This window comes from Notamacropus eugenii, chromosome 5 (assembly GCF_028372415.1).
Source record: "Notamacropus eugenii isolate mMacEug1 chromosome 5, mMacEug1.pri_v2, whole genome shotgun sequence".
Taxonomy (NCBI): domain Eukaryota; kingdom Metazoa; phylum Chordata; class Mammalia; order Diprotodontia; family Macropodidae; genus Notamacropus; species Notamacropus eugenii.
In genome coordinates this window covers 75,734,840-75,749,410 of record NC_092876.1, presented here as the reverse complement: position 1 = coordinate 75,749,410, position 14,571 = coordinate 75,734,840, and the positions used below count along the sequence as shown (strand labels likewise).

The window sequence follows — 14,571 nt, the reverse complement described above, 5'->3', positions numbered from 1 at the left end:
AGTGTAATCGCTGAATTGTGGTTTCTTCATCTGTAAAATGGAGATGTTTCTTACACTCTCACCCTCCAAGTGTGGTTGTGAAGAAAGGAAGGGACAAACCATAGTGTGTGGGTGAGACAGGAGAAGCGGAGAGGGGGATGGGTAACCTCCCTCTATTCCTCTGTAGATCTAGACATGTACACTATTATCATTAGCACTACCTAAGGCAGGGGAAGGGGTGGGAAGCAGCATTTATTAATCATCATGCTAGCACCAGGGATACAAAAAAAGGCTAAAAGATGGTGCCTGTTGTCAAGAAAGTTACACTCTAACTGGGGAAACAATATGTAAATAAGTATGTACCTATAAGGTATGGTATAAATGTAAGGTAATCTGAGAGGATCACAACTTCAGTCATGACTCTTTCCTCAGGAAGTTCTCCCCTTGGCCCATTAAGGTATAGCATTCTCTATCCTCATCCCTTTGAGGGGTTCTGATGTAACAGGAATCCTGGTATGGCAGAAAGAGTGAGTGAGGAGTGAACCAAAATCCCACCTCTGACATTCATTACATATGGGACCATACTCCAGTCATAAAACTTTGAGCCTCAGTTCCCTCATCTGTAAAATGGGAATATTACGTACAGACCTGCCTTTCCTGGTCCCTCTCTTGCTAGTGTCTTGATCTGTTTACCCTCCAAATTACCCTGTCTATATCTAGTCTCTTCTAACTCTTATACTCTCTATCCCAAGGCCCCTAATACGTTCCAAGAGTCTACTTATGTTTGTAAGAATTTCTAGAATGGCTGATGGACTGGACGAGGTGCCATTATTCTGCTGAGTATAGCTTTAAGTGAACTGGATTATGAGACAAAGTGCCAGAAATAGGAGTAGGTCTCTCCCCATGTGTGGGAGCAGGCATCGTGTCTCAGGAAGTCTCTCCAGGGTGTTCTGAAGTGGCTTCATTGGCTCCAACCTGCGAGATCTCAGGTGTGGGGGGATTAATGAGTGGGGCAAAGTGTCTGGATCACACTGCCCATGGAGATGTGACTAGTATTGTCTGCTGGGGGCTGGGGAAGGTGTGGAGGGCGTCAGAGTACCAACATTCACAAAGGGAATTCGCTTATATTTAACAGGGGCTCTCACACCTGGTTCAGGCTGCCAATGTACACTCCCCTAAACTGAGACAGTCCCAGCCAGGACAGTGGCCAGACCCTCAACAAACAGAAGCTGCTCTGTCTCATTTCTATAGATCCTAAAGGGAGTGAGTGGCTTCAGCCACACTGTCCTACACCTTGAGAGATGGTCCCCAGGCAACAGAGATCCTTAACCTTCTCTGTGACCCAGCCCTCTCAGGCAGGCTGTTAAAGCATATGTACTTCTCAGAAAAATGGTTTTCAATGCATAAAATAAAATACATAAGATGGCAAAGGAAACCAATTATATTGAAATACAGTTATCAATTAAAAAAAAAGATCACAGGTGAAGAATTACTACAAGCAAAGGTCTCCTAGTCATGCACATTATATACGTATTCATAGTGCAGCTAGGTGGCCCAGTGGATAGCGCACTGAGCCTGAAGTCAGGAAAACTCCTCTTTGTGAGTTCAAATTTTGTTAACTATTTCCCGACCACATTTTAATCTAGGGAAGGTAGATGGCATAATGAATAGAGCACTGGACCTGGAGTTAGGAAACCCTGAGTTCAAATCAGGCCTCAGACACTTCCTGGCTGTGTGACCCTGGGCAAGTCACTTTACCCTGTTGGCTTCAGTTTCCTCATCTTTAAAATGAGCTAGAGAAGGAAATGGCAAACCACTTCAGTATTTTGGCCAAGAAAACCCCAAATGGGGTCAGGAAGAGTCAGACATGACTGAAATGACCCAATGACAATAAATGTATAGTCATAGGATTAACATATATCCACACACCTGAAAAGACAGTAAGCATGGATCTGTGACTGAAGATGGAGAGAGGTGATGGGCAGGTGACTGAGATGACACTTTGCCTTGGTTTTCTGCCTGGCCTAGCACAGCACATGGTGTATTAATGCAGTTCATTAAATGGATTGGATAGAATGTAATGATTGGGCATATGGGAGATGGGTGAGATTTGAGGGCCTTGTCTTCTCATACATATGACCCTCAAAGCTGTGTCCGATCATACACATGTCCTTCCGACACCTCACTGGTGTAAAACAGTGCCTGACACAAAATAGGTGCTTAATAAAAAATTCCTGACTGATTGTCAGTTGACTGTCCTTTTATCTATACGTAGCTACCTTGCCTCTCAATTGTGAGTCCTCACACACCAGCCTTCCAGCCTCTCACAGGTTGGGTAGAGGAACCAACAACCTAGAGGCCACATGCAGCCTTCTAGGTCCCCAAGTGGGACCCTTTGAATCAAACTTCACAGAACAAATCTCCTTAATAAAAGGATTTGTTCTGTAAAACTTGGACTCAGTCAAAAGGCCCCACTTGAGGACCCTGCCCCTCACAGCTCTGTCTAGTGCTGAGCACAGTACTTGGCACATAGAAAACTTTCAACAAATGCTCATTGATCAAGTGTGGATTGGTTAATTGTCATACACACATATGAGCACTTTTTCCACTTCACTAAGAGCTGTGTCCTATAGCTTGAAATGGGGAGAAAACAATCAGAATCACTATTGGGAGACCCTGAAAAAGACATCTTTTTTGTAGCTGTCATCTTTGTAAGTCTGTTACACATAACATGGAGACAGCTGGGGAAAAGCCTTAAATACCTGGCCCTGATTTAGTGGGGGCAGGAAATGTAACTAGGAAGACTTGGGAACAAAGCTGGCCACAGCTCTTAGGCTGAGTAGAAAGAATCCCAGAGGAGAAACCCCAACTCCACTCTCTTTGTGGAGAATAGAACAACCTTATGGCTTGGCCGTAGTGAAGAAAAACTGAGCTGGCTTACAGCAAGATGTATTTCCTGGGCTCCTGGACGTGTGCATTCTCAGCCAGCAGCAAGTTGAGCTCCACCTGTGAAAACAACACCATCACTTACAAGAGAAGCTGAAACAAGTGTGGCCTCCAGAAGCTCCCCATGCTTGGCACCCAACTCCTGGCTCAAGCTTCTGCCTTAAGCCCTGGTCCCACTGGCCACATGCCTTTCTGAATGCTAGTGATGGAAATGAAATATTTCTATGGCTTTAAAGATTTTCAAGTGCTTTCCCAAAAGCATTATTATCCCCATTTTACAGATGAATGCCTGGTCCATGGCAAGGGCTTAAAAATTGCTTTATCCATCTGTCTATCCAGTCTTCTTATCTCTCTGTCCCCTCTCTCTAAGTCTCTGTCCATCCAGGTATCGCCTATCTATATGTGTCTAAAATCTCTACCTTTCTCTTCATCTCTGTATCTATCTATCCAGCTACCTTTATCATTTATCTATATTTATCTAAATATATATATCTATCTCTATATAATTATGCACCTCTCTTTCTTATATATATATATCTACATATCCATATCTATCTTCATCATTTATCTATATCTAAATATATATCCATTTTCTGTATCTCTATTTATCCGTCTACCTCTATCATCGATCAATATCTCTACTCATTTACCTCTACCTTTCTGTCTCCATTTGTCTGTCTCAGGAGTGGGGAACCTGCAGCCTCGAAGCAGCTTCTAGATCCTCGGGAGTGGCCTTTTGACTGAGTATAAGTTTTACAGAACAAATCCTTTTATTAAGGGAATTTGTTCTGTGAAATTTGGATTCAGTCAAAGGGCTGCTCTTGAGGACCTAGAGGGCCATATGTGGCCTTGAGGTTGCTGGTTCCCCACCCCTGGATCTAAATCTGTCTGTCTCTCTTAGTAAAGGCCAAAAATTAAATGACTTGACTAAGGTCTCATTGTGCCTGGCACTGAGAATGCAAAGATAAAACCAAAGCCTTGCTGCCTTCAGGAAGCTTACATTGTAATAGAGGAGACAACACAGGCATAAGCAAACCACTCTCACATTCATATGGCACAGTGATGCTCTCCCCTCCCCCTCCTATATCCTGCCCAGGAAATCTTCCCTGATTAATCAAATCTAACTCCAATTATACCAGGCTCTCCTCAGCACTTGGAAATTACATTGGCACTGAAATATCTGTGATCTTGGGAAAATAGCCCTGGATTTAGAGTCTAAAGGTTTGGATTTGAATCCCAGTTTTTCTGCTGGGCACCACCTTGAGCAAACCACATTCCCTCTGTACCTCCCCGCCCAAGCTTCAGTTTCATCACCTCTAAAAGGAGAGGGTTGGACCAGATGGCCCCAGAGATTCCTGGATTCACACTCCTGCATCTGCTAACATGTTTCAGGCAATACAGCGAATCAGACATGGACCCAGGCCGGAGGTCAGGGATGCCCCAGTCTTATTGCCTACATGCTGACTTGCTATGTGACTACTGTCAAGTGACTTCCTCTCTCTGATGGTTTCTTCATCTTTCAAATGGGGTTAAGCCCTTGCACGGACTGGCCTCCTAGGGCTGTTAGGATGAGATAATGTCTGGGAAAATGCTCAGCCCGAATGATCGTGGTCTCTTCTAGAACTAATGTTCAGTGAGACTGAGCTTCAGAATGGGAGAGCTCAGGCCTAGCTGTTAGTAATCCTGAACTGCAGATGACATCGCACCCAGGGAGCAGGAAAGGCTTTCAGAGGCAGGCCTAAGTCAGAATGTAGGGAACACTCAGGTCCTCAACCCGATCAGAAGCTAAGAAGGATCCACACTGGCTAGCTTTTGAGTTGGGGAAAGGTCAGGCAGCAAGGCTAAGGAGAAGAGTCAGATATTCACAAGGCCTTGTAGGGTGGGTCGCAAACAACATTCTTAAAAATTATTGAGGATCACCTACCTACCCCGCCAAGAGCTTTTGCTTATATAGGTTTTATCTGTCAATATTTACAGTATTAGAAAATAAATGAAAACATATTAAGTAACAAGTCTGACCTCACAGATCTTAGGGGACCACCAGTGGTCCTCATTCCACCCTTTAAAAACTGTTTGTGATATAATACACTGACTTTAGTATCATGAGCGACTAGAGTTCAAATTCTGTCTTAAACACATATTAGCTGTGTGATTTTGGGCAAGGTATTTTGCTTCCTCTCAGCCTCAATTTCCTTTTCTGTAAAATGGGAATTATCCCTACTTCACAGGTTGTGAGGATCAAATGAAATACTCTTTCTCTAGTGCTTTGCAAACCTTAAAGCATTTTATAAATGTTGGTTATTACTATATTTTATCATTAGTATCTTAAAATGAAAGTTCTCATCTTTTTGATGAATTTTAAATTGAAAAGATCTTGGTTCATGTTATTATCTATTATTATCCTTTTATATTTAATGACCTATAGATTATTATAGCTAAGTGGCAGAGCAGACAAAACATAGGGAGTGAAGACGGGAGTACTTGAGTTCAAATTTAGCCTCACACACTTGCTATCTATGTGACCCTGGGCAAGTCACTTAACTTGCTTTGTCTGTTTCCTCATCTGTAAAATGGGCTGGAGAAGGAAATAGCAAATCACTCCAATATCTTTGCTAAGAAAATCCCAAATGGGGTCACCCAGAGTCAAACACAACTGAACCAACAGAACAACAACAGATTATTGCATGTGCAAATAACTACTTCTTGCAGTTGAATAAAATGTATTATTATATGACTATATTATGTAGCAATATATGTACATATATGAATATCTAATAAATATCTAATTATATGATAATATATTACAATGTATAAAATATATGATAGTATATGATAATATATGTGAATATCTAATAAATAGATGATATTTATTATAATAAATGAATATGTGAAAATATTGTTATTATTTCTGCTGTGATTATTAGAGTCATCTCAGATCCCTCTAAAATCTGAGCTTAGTGACTTGGTGACCTTGAGCTGTCATCCTCGGGACAGAAGACCTTGGCTTCATTAAAAAAAAACCAAAACCCAGACAAGTACCTCAGGGTGTTTCAGTCTTTTCTCCCCATTCAGCCTCTATGTCTTGAGAGCAGGGGTTCTTAATTTGGGGCCCATGGGCTACTTGCCATGGATATATTTCAGGTGATCTCTGAACTTGGATGAGGAAAATAATTGCATCATTATTTTTACTAATCTTTAACTGAAATTTACCATTTCTTTCAATTATTTAAGAACAGAATTCTCAGGAATCCAAACACTTTTCCATATTGACAGGGCTCCATGATACATAAAGGTGAAGAATCCCTGCCTTAGGGGGTAGGAACCACATCTTCTTTCTTCCTTCCATAGCCTGCCCCCTGTTCAGTTAGACATGGAGTAAGGACTCAGGAAATAATTATGAATTTGACTTGATAGTGTGGTGAATCAGAGAACCAATTGGCTGACAAGACTCAAGAATTCGGTGACGGAATCACACAGAATGCCAGAGCTAGAAGGGCCCTGAGAGGTCATCCAGTGTTACCCATAACATGTTAAAGATCAGAGGGGGAAGTGGTTTACTCAGAGTCATGCAGACAAGAAGTGGCTGAGCTAGGACTCAAACTCAGGTCTTCCTAATTCCAACCCCACTTGAATCATCTTCCTACTGTGTCAAATTCCAACGCCCAAATGGTGTGACAAAGGATCTTTCTTTTGCACAGTTTTGTGTCCTTTGTTGTTGTTGTTGTTGAAACTGGGGAAAATCCAGGAAACACTTGTGGGTGAGAGAGTCAAGGAGAAAGGAAACCTCCCAACCAGGGACATGGGCAAGACCTTCTTTCTGCTGCTGCCTGACATGGTTGCTGACACTGAGCTGTTCACTGGGCATTCCCTGAAGAGTCCAAATGTCTCTCTTTGCAGAAGTAACTTTCAGGTCACTATTATCACAGTCACCAAATATCAGAGTTGAATGGGAAATTAAAATTATCTAGTTTAGCGGTTCTTAACTTGACGTCCTTGAAATTGTTTTTAAAAAAATATTTTGATAACTGCATTTAAGCATAATTGGTTTCCTCTGTATTCCTCTGTATCTTATTTTGTGCATTTAAAAGCACTATTCTGGGAAAAGGGCCATAGGTTTCACCAGACTGCCAAAGAGGTAGGGGACACAAGACAGATTAAGAGCCCCAGATCTTGTCCTATTGCCTCATTTGATAGATGGGGAAACTGAAGCAGTGTGGCACAGTGGGACATGCACTGAATCTGGAGTCTGAGGTCTCAAGCTTGAATCTTCTCTTTGCAACTTGGACAAGTCACTAGGGTCTCAGTTTTGTCATTTGGTAAAATGAGAGATCTGGACTTTATGCCCTCTAATGGGTGCTTACAGCTCAGAGTGGATGAGGAGCAGAAGGGGCAGCGACTTGCCTCTGGTCACACAGTGAATAAAGAACCTAAAACAAATTCTTACTTCCATGGTAACTCAGCAGTGCCTGCTACTTTGGTGGTGACGCTCCTCCTTCTTCAAGCTAGCTGGGAAGTGTTATGCTATTTCTGGACTCCCTACAAATTTGACAAAGGTCCCTGAGCCAGTGGTGATTGAACCTGATTGAATTCCCTTACACACGGACTTCTGGGCTACAGGACTCAAGATCCCAGATTTAGAACCAGAAGATTCTACCAAGACCTCTTCAAGGCCAATGAGTCTATACTCCTCAGGCTGAGAGAAGTGAGAGGATGTGCTCAGAATCACATAGCTAGAAAACGTCTGAGGTAGGTTTTGAACTCAGGTCTTCCTGACTCTAAGCCTAGGCTCTGGGCACTATGGCAACCTCTAGCTGCCTAATCCAGTGCTATGTTTCAGAGCTGCCAAAACTCCACAAAAAGATTTCAGCAGGTCCATGAACCTGAAGAGGAAAAAAATGGTGTCTTTGTTTTCACTCATCTCTGGTTTTCTTCGTAATCCTGGATTTTATTTTATGCATTTAATGACATTACTCTAAAAAGGGATCCATAGGTGTCATTCATACAGGGTGCCAAAGGGGCCCAGGGCAAAAACAGCTTAAGAACAATGCTTGCCTCAGAGGAAAGGGGATTTTGTTTTCATTTCAGTGGTAAAGTAGGGGCAACGACCCAGTCTTGTCATTTCATTAGATTTTAAAATCAGTATCAATAGTGAGTCTGACAAAGAATAGGGGTGTCTGGGTGAAGAAAACACTGGTTTTGGAGCCAAAGTCCTGGAGTTTGAATCCCAGCTCTGGCACCGAGGCAGATGGTGGCACGTGGGCTAGAAGTGGGCCTGGAGTCAGGAAGACCTGAGTTCAAATCTGGCCTCAGATACTTCTAGCAGCATGACCCTGAGCAAGTCGCTTAATCCTCTTTACCTCAGTTTCCTCATCTGTAAAATGAACTGGAGAAATAAATGTCAAACCATTCCAGTATCTCTACTGAGAAAACCCCAAATGGAGCCACAGAGCATTGGATACAATGGAAACAAGTGAACAACAACAAAAAAATGGAAATGATAACAACGTACCTCTCAGGGTTACAATATCCCAAATAGTATTTGCAAAGCGCTCAGCAAAGAACCTGGTGCATCATAAGTGCTTAATAAATACTTTAGCTGACTTGATGTGAGAGGCTTGATTCCAACCCAGATCTTCGTAAGCCAAATCCAGGTATCATTCAACACAACTGGACAGGGATAGAAGAGGAGCTCAGATGAATGCACTGGGGGGCACTGCTTCCCTTCCCTGCTCAGCCTAGTTAAAATGATCACAGAAAATAAGGGGCCAAAAACAGATGTTACAACAAGTGTGTGTATACTGTGTCAACCCCTTTACAAAGTGTGAAAAGGTTTCTCAGTGAAACTGGAAGGACTGCTTGCTATTGGCTAGCAGAAGACGGGCTGGTAGTCCTTACAAAAGTTAAGCAATGGGGGCACACAACTCTGGGGAATGTGGAGGGCATCGTAGAGGAAGGGGATTTCTTCCTTACCCCCATTAGTAATGACAGCTTGTTGCAGAGTTAGGAAGACACAGCCCATCTCCCTGGGAGCAGAAGGAAAGGAAGCAGCTTCGGGAAGCGTCATCCCCATGGACTGAGAATAGAGCTCCTCCTCTGTCACCTTGTGGAGCCCTCATGCTGTTCCCTGTTCACAGGCTTTCTGCTGGGCATGTCTCAGCTAAGCTCCCTAGGTCTGCTCCTCTCTATGGCTTAGCCATAGCTGATGGTGAGGGTAGAGAAAAGAGAAATCCCTTCACTGCTTGCTGACCTTTGGTAGGAACACTGGTGTCATGCTCCAAAAAGCGGCTCCCTGACTCTACTACTTTGATTGTATGCCAACTCTGGTTGGCAAGTTTAGCATTTTAAAGGTCACCAGGGACATGAGCAACCTTTGACCCACCAAAGGCAAGTTGCCCTTCCAATTCCATCAGGTAAACCTCTTCACCTTTTGTGGTGGGCATTTAATGGGGTATAGACACTCATTACACAGGATGCAATCTTACTACCTCTGCTATGTACCCCTTACTCTTCCCATGGGATGCATATAGCCCTTTAAACTTTGCATATTTTTTTCATTTGTTTTTTACAACCCTGTTAGTTAAGTGTTGGGGTTTTGTTTTGTTTTTAATATTTTTTTTTTTAGCCAGAACTGTGATTTCATCAGAGTAGGGAGATTCCTATGAGGAACTTCCTCTCAGTAGAAGTCAGTGCCTTCACTACAATTTACAGTTTTCCCATCCACCCCTTCCCCAAACTTAGAGTTTAAGAGTTGCCTTAAAGTGACAGTGAGAGGATAAATGACTTTCCCAAGATATACATCCAGCATTGATCAGAGAGGATTTGAACTCATGTCTTTCTGACTTCAAGTCTAGTGTTCTTATTCAGTACACCACTCCCTCTACTGCAAGAATGACATGCACAGAGAATCCCTGGAGGATCCTTAAATGGTGCATCCCATTCTGATGGACTGACCAACCTCGTAGAGGTGCAGGGAATGAGGAAGGAAGGCTGGCCCTTCACTCTGCTGCTTTCCACTATGGCAAAGACTGGGGAAGACCTATGGCCTCAACAATGTAGCCCTCAAGGCATGATGGCAATTCCAACCCTGCAATCACAATAATGGTGCAATTACTATTACAAGCTGTCATCTATTAAAGTGGGCAGTGCATCTGCAAACACACTAGACTGGCTCTTCCCACACACAGGCTCTGGCTATACACATTATAGAACATCTGGCTATAACACGTGGGATCAAGCAACTGGTCAATCAACCAGCTGTTATTAAACATTTACCATGTGCGACGTGCTGGGGGTACACACACAAAAGCAAGATGGTCCCTGTCCTCAAGATGTTTATGTCCAAATGGGGAAATAACATATTCACATAGAAGTAAATATACACATAATACACACATAAATGCATGTATTCATTTGTACATTCATCTATATGAATATATACATACACACATATAAGAATCCATATTTGTGTATTTTGGTTGGTTATTGTCTTTCATTCTCGAAGAGGACCAAAATGACATCACTGCGCTAGAGTCAAATTTCAATGTGTCCAGCTGTGGCTGATCATACCAATACAAGCTCAGAATGCTGTATCACAGGTTGGGCACAAATAATGGATATGGACATTTGGTGTGGATACTCTAAATCTGCTCATCTAGCATTTCTTTTGAGCTACAATTCTGCTTTGCTCCTAGTTAAAGCACAACACTTTCTCTGATGTGGGCACACCATACTGAGTAGTCCTGTGCCAATATCTCCCATGTCACACAATCAATTCCAAAGTTCTTAAGAGAGACCTTGCGAGTGTCCTTGTATGGCTTCTTCTGACCTCCATGAGTTCTCCATAAAATAATCTTTCTGGTAAACATACATTTGGCAAAATATAAAATACATGACCCATACCATTGGGATATGTGTGTATGTACATGCGCATACATATACATACATATATACATACATATATGTGTGTGTATGCATATCTATCAATGAAAGTAATTTTATACAAGATGGCACACTAGGTAAAATTCTCTTTAAGGAAGCAGAAATGACTTCAGAGGGTTCCCACAGTTTAAGAAGTGCTGCATAGTCCAACCTCTAGTCCCTAAGCAGGGATTCTCTTTAAAACACTCCTGGGAAGCAGTCAGGCAGCTGCCACTTTAAGATCTTAGTGATGGAGAACTCACTACTTCCCCAGAAGTCCATTCCACCTTGGGGGTACTTATAAATGTTAAGAAGCCTTTTCTAATGTAACATGCCTTAAGACTGCCAAGGATACATGGATGCAGGTAAGGACAGAGATTCTCCCTATGTTCCTATCCTTATCCCTACCCTCCAGCCCCCCTGCCAGAGAGTGAGTTCCACTCCTGGACTAATGTAATCCTCTAGTCCTAACTGGGGAGAATGAGCAAGGAGGATCATGGTGGAGCAGGACAAGAGAGGATGATGGGTTGGGGGGAGGGAATGGTCACAGCTGTCACTGGAACAGCTTAGCATGAGAAGGGCCAGCCCAGGAGCTATGATGAGCATACATTGAGTCACCAAGGCAAGGACCAGGCGATGAAGAAACCACTTGAAACAGACACAGAATTGTTGGAACTGTTCCTGCTGAGAACAGAATGGGTGATTCCTCACTTCCTCTATCCTTTTCTTCCTCCTCTCCTTCCTCCTCCTTCTCCTTCTTCTTTTCTCCATTGATGACCATGTTCCCCAATCTTTATTTCCTAAGAGTTTATTGGCTTTCTGTTTTGCTATTGTTTTAAAGCTAATATCTCTTAAGATAACTGTGGTTAACCATTGCATTACTGTTTATGTGTATTGCGCAAATGTGCTGAATGAAGAAAGAAGAAATACATAGCCAGTGAAGGGAAAGAGAAACAGAAAGGCACAGAGAGACAGCCAAAGACAGAGAGACAGACAGAGATACAGCCAGAGAGAAAAAGATTCTTTTGGATATGAGGGTATTTCCTGGCATGGACACTCAGAATGAACCGAAAAGAGAATTATTGATTCATTTCACATAATATCCCAAAACAGTGAGAAAACTTAGATCCAGATCTTAGACAAATGGGTTAGTAGCTCTACTTGGGGGAGGGGTTATGATGAGCAGGAGAGGCTATGAGAAGTGACCCCTCAACCACTTCCCCTTTCCATTGTAGTCCTAGGGGGTTGGGAGGGAAGCCCTCCTTCAGGAGGGAATGACTAGAGAGAACATCATTCCGGTAGGACAGAGGAATGTTTAGGAAGAAGTGGCCCAATCCACAGAAACATGGGGACCAGCAAGGGAGAATAAGTTGGCATTTCCTCCTTAGGCCACCCAATCCCTCTCTACACTGCTGCTATATGTACACTGGGCCAATACCTGCCCCATGGCTCCTCGTTGAGCTCTCTAATGAGGCAGAGGAGTACAGTGGAAAAAACTTTGGAGAGAGAAGGTGTGGGTTCTGTCATTTAACACCAGCATGACCTTACTCAAGTCACTTAACCTCTCTTGGCCTCAGTTTCCTCATCTATAAAATGAGAGACTGTCCTAAATGACTTAAATTTCTACCAACTCTACAGAGTCAGTTGGGTAAGAAGCATTTATTAAGCACTTACTATATGTCAGGCTTGATGAGGATACAAAAAAAGTAAAAAGCAGTCCTTGCCCTCAAGAACTTCACAGTCTAATGGGGGAGACATGAAAACTCCTATGTATAAACAAGATATACGCAAGATAAATGGGAGAAAATCAATAGAGGGAAGGCACTAGAATTAAGAGAGACTGGGAAAGACTTCTTGCAGAAGGTGGAACTTTATCTGAAGCCAAAGAAGCAAGAAGGAAGATATAAGGAGGGGGAGCATTTCTAGGCATGTGGAGTACCCAGAGAAAATGTACAGTCAGGAGATGGATTATCTTGCTTACCTATAAGTGTCTTAGTTGGAGGGCTGTCAGAAAGACCAGGTTAGACTATGAGAAGTCCTCTGGGACTGGTTCATTTTTGTCTTTGTGTTTCCAATGCCTCGCACGGTACATGTGATAAATATTTGTTGACTGACTTATCGGCTAATTGCTCTGATTGACCTAAAAGGGCAGAACTAGAAACAGGAGATGCAAGTTGCAGAGAGTGAGCATAAGGAAAATCTTCCTGGTCACTACAGTTCTCCCAACATATAGCAGATTGCCTCTAGAAACAATGCTTCCCTTCACTGGCGTCTTTGTCAGGTATGACGTCAAAAGATTCCCTAAGACTGATGGACCTCTGAAGTCTGTTCCAATTGTGAGGCTGCTTTTCCTCTTCTCATTTCCAGCCCATCTGTGGGCCAACTTTGCCCTGTCTGCCTCGCGAGTTTGTTTATAGCTTTTCCTGGACAATCTCCTGCAGTGATACTGAGTACGTCTCATTTTTATTGAGCATGCATTAGTAGGATATGTCCTGTGGGCTCCTTGGTGCTGGGCTGGGTGGGCAGGAGTGAGGTGTCAGTGACTGCTCTGTTCTTCTCCCAGTGCCCTTGGCTGCTGGGCCAACCAGTGGTGTCCTGCCCGCCTTCCGTGTTAAGCTCTGATGCCCTCCCCTACTAGGCTAGGCAAGGAGCATCTGCCTCCAAAGTTTCTTTTCTCATTACCTTCAGGTGACCACCTGTGGGCTCTGTCCTGCTTTCACTTGACTCTCTAAGTCTAGTCATTCTGGGTGGTTTTCTTCTACAATTTCTTGAAACATGGTAGCCAGGTTTTTTGTCTTACGTGATTTTCAGGGAGTCCAGTGATTATACTCTCTCTTCTTATCCTGTTTTCTTGGTCAGTTGTTTTTAATATTAGCTATCACGTGGGTTCTTCTAGGTGGCACAGTAGATAGAGCCCTAGATTTACAATCAAGAAGACTTTAGTTTAACTACAGCTACAGAAACTTACTCTGTGACTCTGGCAAGTCACTTAATTTTTCTTATCTTCTGTAAAATGAGGATAATAATAGAACCTACCTCAAAGTACTGTTAGGAGAATCAAAAAAAGATCATGTTTGTACAGGGATTAGCAAACCTTAAAATACTGCAGAAATGCTAGATATTATTATATGGCTCTAATATGTTTTGTTGCATTATTTCATTTTTGAATTTTGTTTGCTCTACCTTTTTTTCCATATTGTTCAACACTAGGGTAAAGTCCTGGGACTGGTTGGAGAAACCAGGAGCTGATCTCTCCTGTCCAGGGACCTTAAGGTGAGGATCATGTTCCCTATGTCCTGCTCCCTTCCACAGGTGGGCCTATAGAAAGGACTATGAAGGAGAGATAGGAGTGCCTTGGCATTGTCTCTACTCCAGAACTTCCAATGGTCTGTTGTTTGGTCTTTTTTGTGTGTACATGGGATTACATCAGTGGCCTTTTTCTTAGTTCATCTCCCACACTGGATTTTCTGCTTCATTTGGTCCTGTCTTCCACAGTTCCTGAAGGACTCTAGAGGGAGTTAAGTTTGGCTGGAGCCTTTCTTTCATATTGCCATCTTGATCCAACCAGTTAATTACTAAGAGAATTCTCCTCTGCGGTATTTTTCTTTTGGCCCCAGTTCCTATTCCTAGATTGCCTGGATCCCTTACTTTTGTATACAACCCTCCATTCCATTGCCTCTCCTGGTTCTTCATTGCCTCTGCCCGCCATCTTTGGATTCTGGACTTCTT

General features: G+C 42.8%; 1 protein-coding gene across 10 annotated transcripts in view; it reads right to left on the bottom strand.

The window, feature by feature from the left end:
• The window catches only part of HIVEP3 (HIVEP zinc finger 3), a 656,876-nt gene that overhangs the window by 89,192 nt on the left and 553,113 nt on the right, over positions 1–14,571 (bottom strand). For 7 of the 10 annotated variants that reach the window (XM_072609753.1, XM_072609752.1, XM_072609755.1 and 4 more), the window contains one exon: positions 2,921–2,985. The gene's annotated coding sequence lies outside the window, so the exon portion shown is untranslated. Of the gene's footprint in view, positions 1–2,878; positions 2,986–14,571 lie in introns of all 10 variants that reach the window. The other 3 variants (XM_072609756.1, XM_072609758.1, XM_072609761.1) reach the window with 1 other exon arrangement.